This window comes from Pteropus vampyrus, unplaced genomic scaffold (assembly GCF_000151845.1).
Source record: "Pteropus vampyrus isolate Shadow unplaced genomic scaffold, Pvam_2.0 Scaffold48, whole genome shotgun sequence".
NCBI classification, from domain to species: Eukaryota; Metazoa; Chordata; class Mammalia; order Chiroptera; family Pteropodidae; genus Pteropus; species Pteropus vampyrus.
In genome coordinates this window covers 5,243,744-5,255,466 of record NW_011888829.1, presented here as the reverse complement: position 1 = coordinate 5,255,466, position 11,723 = coordinate 5,243,744, and the positions used below count along the sequence as shown (strand labels likewise).

Genomic DNA, 11,723 nt, shown 5'->3' with positions numbered 1-11,723 from the left:
TATACTCCTTGTTCGTGCTCTGGATGGTGGAGATTGGGGCACCCTGGTGGTCACTCAGTACACAGAAGGTCATCCCTGTGCGGGGGCAGCTCACAGCTACAAGCCCATCCTTGTCTCCACAGAGGATAGTCTGACCATCAGCAGAGAAGACAATGGCCGTCAGTGCACCAGGATGGGGGTGCATCTTGAGCCCCATTGCGGTTCGGGAGATGTTGAGACACACAGTGTGCCATCACTATAAGCCGCTGCCACGTGTTGCTGTTCTGGGTGTTCACGAGGAGTAGGGCTCCAAGCCAGGCAGGAGCAACTCTGGTTTAGCACCTGGAACTAGATCACCAGTTCCCTGCTGGCCAAGGACCACACCCTCATATTTCCGTCATTTCCGCACGTGGCACAGTGGGACTCACTGGGGCTCAGAACCACCTCGTTCACCTTGCTCCTGGTGATGAGGCAGGTGCTGGTGCCCTCAGCCCAGCTGACATACCAGAGTGTGCCCGCCGCGGTGCCTACCACGCCCATGTCCATGCTGTCGTGGAAGACGGCGCTCACGATATCTCCGTCCAGGGTCAGCTTGCACTCCATGAGCACGGTGCTAGAACTGGCACCCGAGCCCTTGAGCCTCAGCTCTGGCACAGCTCCCATGGTGTTACTGCCACTGACCGGCCGTGAGACCGAGCACAGCAGCACTCTGATCTCACCGTCATCTGCCCCCCCAGACCAGGAAGCAGCGTTGGGCATGGGTGTCGCAGACACAGATCTGGCCAGCATCGGAGCCGCAGTAAAGCAGGGACTCAGCCCATAGCACAGAGAGGTCAGCTCACCTGCTCCCACTGCCTCAGGGATGGGATCTTGGTGCACCCAGGATGATGCTGGGCCCACAATGCTGCATGAGCCACAAGGTGAGGGTGCCCTGGCCCATACAGGCAAGCTCACTAGTGTCTCAGGGGTTGAAGGCCACACTGTGCACCGGCTCTAGGAGGTGGGTGGAGGACACAAGCTCGTAGGTGGCTGTGCTCCACAAGGCCAGGGCGCAGTCTTGCCTTGGCCGGCTAGTCCTAGCCTAGCCTAGGGTTTGGAAGATACACACTCAAGCTAATGAAGTAAAGAAAAGACGTGGAAGGGGAGGGTTTCAAATGACTTCAAACAGCGGAGAGAAGAAATGTCTCGAACGGAGGAGTGTTGGTATGGAGAAGAGGAAGAGATTCTCACCCAGTTACGTGGTACCATAACCAGGAAGTTGGATATTCAATGGCTTCCTACATCTCCTGGCTGACTACCTCAGCCCCTGTCTTCTGGCAGGATCTTTCCTGTCCTCAGAGGTCCCTCTTCTTCCAGTCTCTGTCCGCTTCTCACTCAGAGAAAATTCTGTAGAGAAGCTCACGTTCTATTCATGCTGCTCCTGCTCTCAGACAATTTCTTCTCTCTGCATGCAGCTGCAGATTCGTGTGTGCCTAGTGAGGGAAGGGGCTTCCTTTTCCTGATTGTTTTGCTCTGTTCCATTCTTACATTGTCATATGTTATCAGTGGAACGAGGCGATGCTTTGTCGCAGATTCCACAGGTATAGAACTCCAGCTTCGTTTTTCAACAGATATACTTCAAGTCTTAAAAAAAAAAAAAAAAAAAACTATAGAAATAAACACATGCTCTAATTTGACACGCACCAGATCTTAACTACAGGGACTTGTACTGCTCGGTGAGCTCGGTTTAGCTCGGACCTGGAAACGGCATGTCTCTTGATGTCTCTGTGTCTATATGTGAATGTCTTATAGATAGATGTGCCTTTGAATGGAGCTCGTAGCTGTGCCCCGATCCGTTTCTGAATCCAAGGCCTGTGCACATCCCCTAGGGTAAATTATTCCAAGCGTGTCCTCTCCATTAACATGGGAGCAACCATGCTCCATCGAATGCTGGGCAAGGCTTGGGAGCATATGTTTGGCATGTGCTCTCCTCATGGGGTAGAAATTGGTTGTACAATACCACGTGAATATGTAATGCATTGCATTACGATAGTATCATATAATAGCAGTTTCAATGAATTAAGTTTTCTATGCTCTGACCTTCCTATTTATTAATGTCATACGCACACACATATGTATGTGTGTGTGAGAGAGAGTTTATGTTTATATCTATCTCCCCCGAGTGGGATGAAATAATTATGCTTATAATAAGGAATATATCAAGATAATATTGATGAGTCTGACCAGAATGGAGCACCTGCCCAGAAAACAAAGGCCGTGCGTGGAACACCCTGTCATAAAGTCATGCAAAGACAAGAAGAGTGGTAATAATTATTTGTCACCTTTTATGGTGCTAAAAGTTACTGGATATACCTCATGCAATAAAAATTTGCAAAATAGTTCTATGATGCCTGCCAAGTTACAATGGTATTTTGAAGCAGAATATAGTGAGAATAAAAATAAAGCTATTGACATCTTACCTCGTACAGTTTTAAGATGACCATTCCTAGAAAACTGAAAATGAACTAAAATTAAATCTGACAATGAAAATTCGCATGCGGAATCATTCAAAGTAGGTGCGCTCTGTGAGAGAGAATGGAATGTTCCATCAGGGAAAATACTGTTAAATGTTCTTTTACCGACAATGCAAGTGGCTACTTAAAAAATTTAACCATTACCGTTATCTGATGAGAATATGGTGCAGAATACAAGAGGAATCACCCAATGAGCTGGACGAATTAATTCAAAGGCTGCGATTTTGTGAAATCTTGTTAGATCTAGTGGACAAGACTCTGCTCTGCTCGCCTTTGTATTATAAGTGCACGCAGAAAAAACATGAGAAAGATTTACTTTCTAAAACTTTTGACATACATACGACAGAAAACATTTTTAGATGATTAGATCAGTTTTTAACACCATCAAATAAATCGCCAAAAATATAAGCTAGCTGTGTGGACAGTATGAAGATAATGTCAGGGGAAAAAATTCATAAAGAATAGTCTATTTTAAAACAATTACCGAAGTTAGTTTAGTGTTCCCTATATGTTGACTGGATGTGTACTAGCTATTAATAAGATGATAGCTCCTTTCAGAACTACGTTGAGTAGTGCCATACAAATCGTCAATTTTACTAAGAAGCAGTATTTATATTGTAAACTTTCATGTTTTATGTGAACAATATGAATACTGAGTCCTAGAATTTACTTTTCACACTGAAGATCAATGCCAAATGAGATAAATCATTGGTGTTTGTTTTTTTTTTATTCTTGTTAGTAAAGAAACTCTATTACCACATTATCTCTCAAAATAACAAGGTTAAGCCACTGAAGTAGTTTTGAAAATATATATATAATAGACTTTTTTTGGAACAGTTTCAGGTTTATAGAAAAACTTAGCAGAAGGTGCAGAGTTTTCATATACCCTTTCCCCTAACACAGACACACAGACACGCAGACACACACAGACACACAGACACACACACACACACACACACACGCACACACACAGAGTTTCTCTTAGTATTAGAACTGATGAACCAGTATTGATACACTATCATTAATTAAAGTCTATAGTTTACATCAGGGTTCACTCTTGCGTTATATAGTTCTATGGGTTTTGACAAATGTGTAATGTCATGTGTTCATTATTACGGTGTCATGCAGAATAGTGTCACTGCTAAGGACCCCTTTAGTTTTAATAACCTGAAAGAGCCCACTTGGGAAATCAAAGTAACCCTGTTACCTTGCTCACAACCGCAGAAAAAGCACCAGCAACTAGGAAAGAGTTTTCAAAACACTGGGTTGTTTTGCTGGGGTCAGGCTTTTGTCATCGTTCCGTCTTTATATATTTGTTTTGTTTAGACATCACTGGCTTTGCATGTGTGCAGAAAGGAACTGTTAAGGACCTGATCTGCTATGACAAAGTGACAGCAACCACTAGTTACCTTGGTTGGCTCTAGGGAAATGAATTCTATAAGGTACTGGCTCATAAGCCAACATGTTCAGGGTCAATCACCAAAGATACCTGCAGTAAGTTTTTGTTTCCTTGTCTTTATCTCTGTTCCAATCCGGTTATGCTTTGACTACACAGAACCTTGAAAATCATAAGGGGTTTTTGTTTGTTTTTAACCTCCACGGTATGGTTTTAGCACGTAGCCCTAGTATTGCCCACCATATTTCATGTGGTTCAGGCTCACACTTTGTTCACTGACATTCTGCAAACATTCATCAGTGATGATGGCAGCATCCTGGTGAGCCCCCAGGTTCTTTGTTTCCTTGCGGAGCATGGTTGAAATAATTTGGGAAAGTTTCTCTTCTTCAGGGGCTGAGAAAGAATGATGAATGGGTCTCTTGTTCTGATACATCATTCTGTCTCCTACACGGGGAGAAAACTGACAGACAGCTGTTAATCTCTGTGTTTTCATGAGCCCCACCTTGTTCTCCAATAAGATAACTTGCTGCTGTCGAAAGCATGTGCCAGTGAGGTGAAGCAGAGTTTCATATTATTCATTAGGCTTGAGCCCTCATTAGTAACTTCTTTATAAAATAAACACTGGCCTCTGCCGAAACGGGGAACAAGAGCCCACTTCATACCAAGTACAATGATAAATGTCTCCTGTGGCCCTAGATTTCAACTCTTAACATCTGTGATCTCCCCATCTCCATGGCAACATAAAGTCAATAATAAAAATAGTTCAAATCCAGGAAAAGCACAGCGGGAAATGTCTGTCCTGAAAGAAAACAAGCGCTTGACATGCACTCACATACCAGCCAGAGGACCCACGTGAAACTTAACAGTTGATCGATAGGAAAACAACAGCGAGTGGATAATGCAGAGTGTGAAAGCAAGCAGACACAAAACGTCAGCTTGTTTGAAGAAGTGTTGTCTGCTTTCAATAGGAGGCCTGAAGGGAACATTGCTTCTTATATATTCATGGGCTTGTACAGTATGTATTTTACATTTTGTATAAATGTGTTTTGAATTATAAGCCTGTTATGTTACATTATATTTAAAGGGAACCATAGATTATAAAAGTAACAGTATCAAGCAGAGTTGGAAACTGCTGATTTAGTTTCTGCCGCATAGCTTCTTAGCAAAGCTGCGGTCTACCTAATAGACCTCCTGGGCCTCCTCCCCTACCTGCACCCCAACAACCCTGGGGTCTACCTAATAGACCTCCTGTGCCACCACCCACCACTGGAGGGAGGCAAGTGATGCGTTTGGGAGACTCCACCTCCCCCACAGCTATCGTGAGAACAGCCAAGCAGCCCTCTGGGAGAGAAGAATGTGCCTTCAAGGGCATGAGAAAGCCCTCGGGGACAGGATATTTTCAAGAATGGGGATTTTGAATTAATTTGATTTTCTAGTTAACTGTAGTGACTAACACTGTGACTTTGGACCTTTCAATTCAATGAGCCTGGTTTAGCTCATGTGCAAAAAATAGGAAAGGGGACCACACGACCATGGCATCCCTGCCAGTCCTTGAATTCTGTAATTCTATGAATTGAACACAAAGCATGATTTTGTTTCAGCTTTTGTGGATTAAAAAAAAAAATTTAGAATTTCTGGGTTTACTGTTTCACTGTAGCAAAATCTGTGCATTGACTACAACCAGATGGCAGTGTGTGTGTGTGTGTGTGTGTGTGTGTGTGTGTGTGTGTGTGATGGGTGTGGCTTAGGGGAAAGACTGAGGGGTCTAGAGTCAATCCCAATGACTAGCTGTGTGACCTTGGACACGTTATTCAATCTTTCTTGGCTACGGTGTCTCTGTTCCCATCTACCGGGGCAATTGTCCTCACCTTATAGCATTGCTATAGGAGTAATTGTAAGTGATCAAAAATGGTAACGACTGTATTTTTGTGGATTTTGGGTCAGTTGCTTGAAGAATATTTTCGATCACGTAGGTAAGATTTTCTAATAATGGGACCACTTGTCCAGTGTGATTTATGGAAAGCAACCTCAGTACTTGGTCGTGACAGTTCCATCTGGCACCTAGGTACGTGTGAACCTATGCTCAGGCTCTCCCGTGGGGTTTTGCCTTTGAATTTTTAACAGTAGCTTTTTACTTTGATTGTTTCCATCTTTCTCCTAAAAATAGAGCTAAACCATTCTGGCTCATTTAATAGCCTGGAATGGTTAGGTTCTAATAAGTGGAAGTTTTTACTGTGTGAGTTGTGCACACATCTTGCCATTGGCTCACAGGTAAGTGTTCAGATTAAAAGCTAGCCAGAAGTCGATAGCCACAAAGATGGCTTTGGAGCAGATTCTATTGATCGTTTCTTTCTTCCAATTACGTTTCTCTCCATCTCTTTCTTTCCTATCTTTTAACTACTCTCCTTCTCTTTGTTTTTCTTCCCTTAATCTTTCTGATTTCAGTGGTCTGTTCTTTCCAACTCCGCACTGTTTATTGTGCAGGATTTTGTTTTCCTTACTTTTTTTTTCTTTCTTTTTTTTTTTTACCAATTCTTATTCCATCTCTATCCTCCTTTTCCTGTTTATTTTTTATACTTTTACTTCCACTAATCCACAGCATCATTTGGGGAGGCGGCACTTTTCCTGTAGGATAATAGAAGGGCAGGTGGGCTTCTCTTTGAATGTAGGGAATCGGAGTTGCAGACGACCACCGGGGCTGAATTTCCAGAGGCTGGCTAATGTCGGAGAATCCGGCTGCTCAGGATCTAGAGAGATCAGGCTGAGAACTAGCAACTGTCCGGGGTCACAGTGGCTCCAGGGGCACCAGGATTCAAATAGCCAAGGGAAGAGGGAATTTGAGTGGCTAAGGGTGGTTGTAAAAATAGATGGAGCCTGTGTCTGGGCTGCCTCACCTGGAAGTTTGGGAAAAATAGCTAAACAACAAGGGCTAACTTGACCTCTGCCCCAGTTTTACCATCTACAACCCAAACAATAGGATTAAAATACTTGATGTATTCGAGTCCTTGGCCGAACCCGAACACCAATTGATCTCTAATATTAACTATCACCCCCATCCGCATCTGAGTATTATGCCCACCTCTACCAGTTATCAGCTGACTGGCCTCGAACCAATTACTTGAGCTTTTCATGTTTTGGTTCCCTCTGGAAAAAGACACAACACCTATATTTTGTCTAATTGTAACAAGGATTAACTGAAATCACATGTGAAGTGCATTCAGGATACTCTGAAGTTCCCATGCCGTTTCTGCCTCTTAGCCTGAGATTTTAATATTTCAGAAAAGCTTTGTTCACCTTAGGGATTGTTTAGGGTCAGTTTGGCTTAGAGCCCTGCCCCGGTCCTCTTGTCTTGGTGTTTGTTGAGTTAGAAATAAGATGACAAACCACTCTCTACTGTGCTATACACCACCGCCCTCAGCTCCTTTCAATCCATCCGTACGGGGCTCACTGATGGCTTGAGGTGTCCAGGATGGAAGAAAAAGTTAAAAACTGTAGGCTCAAAACCCACTTCCACACCAGGCCTGTTTAGAGCAGTGGTTTTCAAGTGGGAGCAATTTTGCCTCCTAGGGGGCATGTGATTAGGTCTGGAGACTTTTTGACTATTACAATTTGGGGGTGGCGTGGGGGTGTGATGGTGCTCCAAAATTTCATTAGTGCTGAGGTGGAGGCACCTTAGTTTAAAGGTAACCAGTCGAACAAATCATTTTGTAAATAGGGGATCCTTTTCGGCTTTGGTACCTTACTATTTATTAAGTCTGAGAAAAAAGTCTGGCTAGGGGAGGCATTCAATGGGATCAGAAACCTTTTAAAACTGAGCTGCTGTTGTGAACTCAAAGTATGTTTGCCTTGTGGACAAAGAGATCTGTGGCCTTTTGCATGCCAAAAATATGTGCTCAGGGTTTGCTATGCAGCAGCAAGAGAATCTGTCCATAAAAGGGATGGACTCTGCTGCCCAGAGGGATCCCCTTTGAGGGTTCCCCTCGTGAGCTTAAAAAATCACTGGGAAAGGAAGGGTAAGGCTGGCAGCCTTCTGAGTTCCAGCCCCATACCAAGGAGGGTTTATATTTGCCTGGAAGTGAGTACAGAGGCTGTGGGGAAGAGGTAGGACTCCAGCCCTAAAAAGGGGTTGTTTGGAAACCATCTCCTCGTTTCTTAGCTATGAAGATATTAGTCAGCTTAACTGGGAAAGCCCTTTGAAAGGGACCAGGATTTTATTCTTGGGAAGCCGAGAAGAAGGCCCCACAGAAGGGGCTCTGAATCAGGAAGACAAGGATTTGAACTCCAGCTCCTCTAGCTGCTGGCTGAATCTGTGATCTAGGACAAAGACAGGAAAATAACTAAACTCGCCCCACACCTACTATATGCCACCTTTAATCCTAGTTTTGTATATGCCATGAGATTTCACTTTACAATAACGTTTTGAAGTAGCCTGGCTAAATCGTATAGTCAGTAGCTGGCTAAGTCACCCTGGGTTTGTTTGACTGCAAAGCCTGTGATTTTTCCGCTGTATCACACTGTTTCCCCAAATCCTCAGCCTCTTTGAGCCTCAGTTTCCCTGATGTTTGATGGATGCGGTAGGGTCACCTCAGAGGAGTGTCATGAGGGTGAACCTGGAACAACTTCTGCTCTGTCATGGGCCCTGCCTCCAGGGGGAGCTCAACACTCCACCTCCCTCCCCTCCTCTGACATGGCTGGTTGGCTTTAAGGACATTGGCCAGCCACCGCACCAGTCGGGGGGACATCAGTGTCCTAAGATAAAGGCTGAGTGCCCATCAAAGGGGCTGGCTTCTGCTTCCTCCTCTTTTTGCGAAGCCACAGTCAGCTCCCTTTGATTAGGAAGTTGCGGACACGGGTTCGGTCAGCTCCCTCTCCCTCGAGACTCCCTTTTCTCTTCCACCTCTGAGGATGACGAGATTCGGTGGTCCAGGGCTTGCGCCTCAGAATTGGGAAGACTTGTCACCTCGTTCTCATTCATCAGACACTGACACTGTTCCTGTCTTCCGTGGCCGCTGGTCTGACCTGGGCATCCATGTGGAGAGCCCAGGCTAGCTCCTCAATGGCCTCAAAGCAAGTCTTTCTTTTGCTGAGTGGAGACTTGCCTTAACCCAGTAGTTTTGGACCTTGGTGGAGAAATTGACAGAGACAGACCTCTTCAGGCCTCTCTCCCATGGAACAAAGGAAGCTTCTGTGGGCTCAGCTGGCTCCCTAAATTTTTTATTGCATGTGGTATCTGAACCCTGCTGAGAACAAAGTGTTACTTGGTCTGGTTTTATAATTTGTACACTTATCTCTCTCAGGGAGGCTTTCGAAAGTGGGTGATTTAGAACAGGATTCAGCTATTCCTCATTTCCAGACCACATATGTTAACATCGCCCTGTGATTCTGCAGTACCCTGATTTCTAACAGTTGGTGCTTGACAAATGTTACCCCTCTCTTAAACATGAACAGAGCCTGAGAGGTCGTACAGTTTAGGGGTTTTTCACTTAGGGTCCCACTTAAATCAACACTAAAGTGAGCGTTTCCTCTCTCATTAGTCAACAGTTCTCCCAAAGTTTTTGGCCAGTAGAATAAAGCATGAGGCAGAAGCAAGATCCTTCTCTATGTGGGAGAGAAAGGCACATTTATCATTATAGCATGGTTGTGTTATTGGTCAATTTGAATTATGAGGATTTGAAATATTCCAATACTGTGAAGTGCATTCAGGATACTCTGAAGTTCCCATGCCGTTTCTGCCTGTTAGCCTGAGATTTTAATATTTCAGAAAAGCTTTGTTCACCTTAGGGATTGTTTAGGGTCAGTTTGGCTTAGAGCCCTGCCCCGGTCCTCTTGTCTTGGTGTTTGTTGAGTTAGAAATAAGATGACAAACCACTCTCTACTGTGCCATACACCACCGCCCTCAGCTCCTTTCAATCCATCCGTACGGGGCTCACTGATGGCTTGAGGTGTCCAGGATGGAAGAAAAAGTTAAAAACTGTAGGCTCAAAACCCACTTCCACACCAGGCCTGTTTAGAGCAGTGGTTTTCAAGTGGGTGCAATTTTGCCTCCTAGGGGGCATGTGATTAGGTCTGGAGACTTTTTGACTATTACAATTTGGGGGTGGCGTGGGGTGTGATGGTGCTCCAAAATTTCATTAGTGCTGAGGTGGAGGCACCTTAGTTTAAAGGTAACCAGTCGAACAAATCATTTTGTAAATAGGGGATCCTTTTCGGCTTTGGTACCTTACTATTTATTAAGTCTGAGAAAAAAGTCTGGCTAGGGGAGGCATTCAATGGGATCAGAAACCTTTTAAAACTGAGCTGCTGTTGTGAACTCAAAGTATGTTTGCCTTGTGGACAAAGAGATCTGTGGCCTTTTGCATGCCAAAAATATGTGCTCAGGGTTTGCTATGCAGCAGCAAGAGAATCTGTCCATAAAAGGGATGGACTCTGCTGCCCAGAGGGATCCCCTTTGAGGGTTCCCCTCGTGAGCTTAAAAAATCACTGGGAAAGGAAAGGTAAGGCTGGCAGCCTTCTGATTCCAGCCCCATACCAAGGAGGGTTTATATTTGCCTGGAAGTGAGTACAGAGGCTGTGGGGAAGAGGTAGGACTCCAGCCCTAAAAAGGGGTTGTTTGGAAACCATCTCCTCGTTTCTTAGCTATGAAGATATTAGTCAGCTTAACTGGGAAAGCCCTTTGAAAGGGACCAGGATTTTATTCTTGGGAAGCCGAGAAGAAGGCCCCACAGAAGGGGCTCTGAATCAGGAAGACAAGGATTTGAACTCCAGCTCCTCTAGCTGCTGGCTGAATCTGTGATCTAGGACAAAGACAGGAAAATAACTAAACTCGCCCCACACCTACTATATGCCACCTTTAATCCTAGTTTTGTATATGCCATGAGATTTCACTTTACAATAACGTTTTGAAGTAGCCTGGCTAAATCGTATAGTCAGTAGCTGGCTAAGTCACCCTGGGTTTGTTTGACTGCAAAGCCTGTGATTTTTCCGCTGTATCACACTGTTTCCCCAAATCCTCAGCCTCTTTGAGCCTCAGTTTCCCTGATGTTTGATGGATGCGGTAGGGTCACCTCAGAGGAGTGTCATGAGGGTGAACCTGGAACAACTTCTGCTCTGTCATGGGCCCTGCCTCCAGGGGGAGCTCAACACTCCACCTCCCTCCCCTCCTCTGACATGGCTGGTTGGCTTTAAGGACATTGGCCAGCCACCGCACCAGTCGGGGGGACATCAGTGTCCTAAGATAAAGGCTGAGTGCCCATCAAAGGGGCTGGCTTCTGCTTCCTCCTCTTTTTGCGAAGCCACAGTCAGCTCCCTTTGATTAGGAAGTTGCGGACACGGGTTCGGTCAGCTCCCTCTCCCTCGAGACTCCCTTTTCTCTTCCACCTCTGAGGATGACGAGATTCGGTGGTCCAGGGCTTGCGCCTCAGAATTGGGAAGACTTGTCACCTCGTTCTCATTCATCAGACACTGACACTGTTCCTGTCTTCCGTGGCCGCTGGTCTGACCTGGGCATCCATGTGGAGAGCCCAGGCTAGCTCCTCAATGGCCTCAAAGCAAGTCTTTCTTTTGCTGAGTGGAGACTTGCCTTAACCCAGTAGTTTTGGACCTTGGTGGAGAAATTGACAGAGACAGACCTCTTCAGGCCTCTCTCCCATGGAACAAAGGAAGCTTCTGTGGGCTCAGCTGGCTCCCTAAATTTTTTATTGCATGTGGTATCTGAACCCTGCTGAGAACAAAGTGTTACTTGGTCTGGTTTTATAATTTGTACACTTATCTCTCTCAGGGAGGCTTTCGAAAGTGGGTGATTTAGAACAGGATTCAGCTATTCCTCAGTTCCAGAC

General features: G+C 45.1%; 1 pseudogene; it reads right to left on the bottom strand.

Moving 5' to 3' along the window:
- LOC111739199 overlaps nt 1–4,243 on the bottom strand; it is a 5,113-nt pseudogene extending 870 nt beyond the window's left edge.
- Nucleotides 4,244–11,723: the final 7,480 nt, after the last annotated feature.